Genomic DNA, 2,500 nt, shown 5'->3' on the forward strand with positions numbered 1-2,500 from the left:
AAAAAACAGTGCCATGGTGGTGCGCAGAGCGGACGCACCCAGTGCAGTGCCAGGGAGCCCAGTGCGTGCTGTGCAGGAAACGGCACCCAGTGCCTGCAGCAAAGCGCGGGCACCCAGTGCCTTGGCGGGGCGCAGAGCGGAGGCACCCAGTGCAGTGCCATGGTGGTGCGCAGAGCGGACGCGCCCAGTGCAGGAAACGGGGCACCCAGTGCCTTGGCGGTGCAGAGCGGAGGCACCCAGTGCAGTGCCATGGTGGTGCGCAGACCGGACGCCGCCAGTGCAGGAAACGGGGCACCCAGTGCCTTGCCGGTGCGCAGAGCGGACGCACCCAGTGCAGTGCCATGGTGGTGCGCAGAGCGGACGCACCCAGTGCAGAAAACGGGGCACCCAGTGCAGGAAACGGGGCACCCAGTGCCTTGGCGGTGCGCAGAGCGGAGGCACCCAGTGCAGTGCCATGGTGGTGCGCAGAGCGGACGCACCCAGTGCAGGAAACGGAGGCACCCAGTGCCTTGGCGGAGGCACCCAGTGCAGTGCCTTGGTGGTGCGCAGAGCGGACGCACCCAGTGCAGGAAACGGAGGCACCCAGTGCCTTGGCGGTGCGCAGAGCGGAGGCACCCAGTGCAGTGCCTTGGTGGTGCGCAGAGCGGGCGCAGGGCGGAGGCACCCAGTGCAGTGCCATGGTGGTGCGCAGAGCGGACGCACCCAGTGCAGGAAACGGAGGCACCCAGTGCCTTGGCGGTGCGCAGGGCGGAGGCACCCAGTGCAGTGCCATGGTGGTGCGCAGAGCGGGCGCACCCAGTGCAGGAAACGGGGCACCCAGTGCCTTGGCGGTGCGCAGAGCGGAGGCACCCAGTGCAGTGCCTTGGTGGTGCGCAGAGCGGGCGCACCCAGTGCAGGAAACGGGGGCACCCAGTGCCTTGGCGGTGCGGGGCAGTGGCCTGGTGGTGCGCAGAGCGGACGGGTGAAGCTGGGCACCTGTTGGTGCGAGCGCACTCGGCGCAGCGAGGCACCATAAAAAATGTCAACTCGAACGCCCTTTGAACCAATGCTCGCACCGGGCCGCCTGCCGCCTATAGGTGCATCGCCCGGCTTGTCCTCGGCATGGTTGGTGCTTGGCAAAATGTCAACTGAACGCCCTTTGAACCAAATGCACCGGGCCGTGCCGCTTATAGGTGCATGCGCCGGCTTGTCCCTCGGCATGGTTGGTGGTTGGCAAAAAATGTCATCCTGAACGGACCCTTTGAACCAAATGCCTGGCACGGCGGGCTGCCCCCGTGGGCGCCCGCTGGCTTGTCCCTCGGCATGGTTGGTGGCAAAAAATGTCAACCGAACGCCCTTGAACCAAATGCCGCACCGGGCCGCCTCGCGCTTTATAGGTTGCATGCGCCTGCCGGCTTGTCCCGCATGGTTGGTGGTTGGCAAAAATGTCATCCCGAACCCTTTGAACCAAATGCCCGCACCGGGCCGCCTGCCGCCTATAGGTGCATGCGCCGGCTTGTCCTCGGCATGGTTGGTGCTTGGCAAAAATGTCAACCGAACGCCCTTTGAACCAAATGCTCGGCACGGGCCGCCCCTCCGCTCTATAGGTGCATGCGCCCGCTTGTCCCCGCATGGTTGGTGGTTGGCAAAATGTCATCCGAACGGACCTTTGAACCAAATGCTCGGCACCGGGCCGCCCCGCCTATAGGTGCATCGCGTCCTCGCCATGGTTGGTGCTTGGCAAAAATGTCAACCTGAACGCCCTTTGAACCAAATGCTCGGCACCGGCCGTGCCGCTCTATAGGTGCATGCGCCTGGCCGGCTTGTCCCTCGGCATGGTTGGTGCTTGGCAAAAATGTCAACCTGAACGGCCCCTTTAGACCGCACGGGCCGCCTCGCTTATAGGTGCATGCGCCCGGCTTGTCCTCGGCATGGTTGGTGCTTGCAAAATGTCACCGAACGGCCCTTTGCTGCCCCCGTGCCGGTCTATAGATATGCGGGTTCCGCCGTCCCGCCCTTCGCAGGTTGGTCGCTGACAAAATTGTCAACCTCAATGGCCCTTGAGTTATATGCTCGCACCGGGTTGCCCCTGCCACTCTTTAGATATGCGGGTCCCCTCGTGCCTTCGCAAGGTTGGTCGATGACCAAAATGTCCCGACATCTTGGGTTGCCCTCGTGTCGGTGGCCTATGGTTGTGTGTGCATTCGCTGTCCCTCCGTAAGGTTGGTCGATCTGAACGGCCCGTTTGAACCAAATGCCTGGCACCGGGGGTTGCCCCCGTGCCGCGCCATGGCTGCGTGTGCCGTCGGCTTGTCCCTCCCGGCGGTGCTTTAGCTTGGATTGCTCTTGACCCCTTTTGCACTCGTATTTGTCGAGTGTGTCTGGGCGATGCGCATCAGGCTGAATGTTCGCGACGGCACGTGAGTTGTTGTGTACTCCGATGCTTTGATGGGCACCTTGCCATCACGCGGCCAATTGTATCGCCTCTGAGTCCTTTCATCTTTGGCTTGCTCACGCTATT

The sequence above is a fragment of the Zingiber officinale genome, chromosome 6B, assembly GCF_018446385.1.
Source record: "Zingiber officinale cultivar Zhangliang chromosome 6B, Zo_v1.1, whole genome shotgun sequence".
In the NCBI taxonomy this organism is placed as follows: domain Eukaryota; kingdom Viridiplantae; phylum Streptophyta; class Magnoliopsida; order Zingiberales; family Zingiberaceae; genus Zingiber; species Zingiber officinale.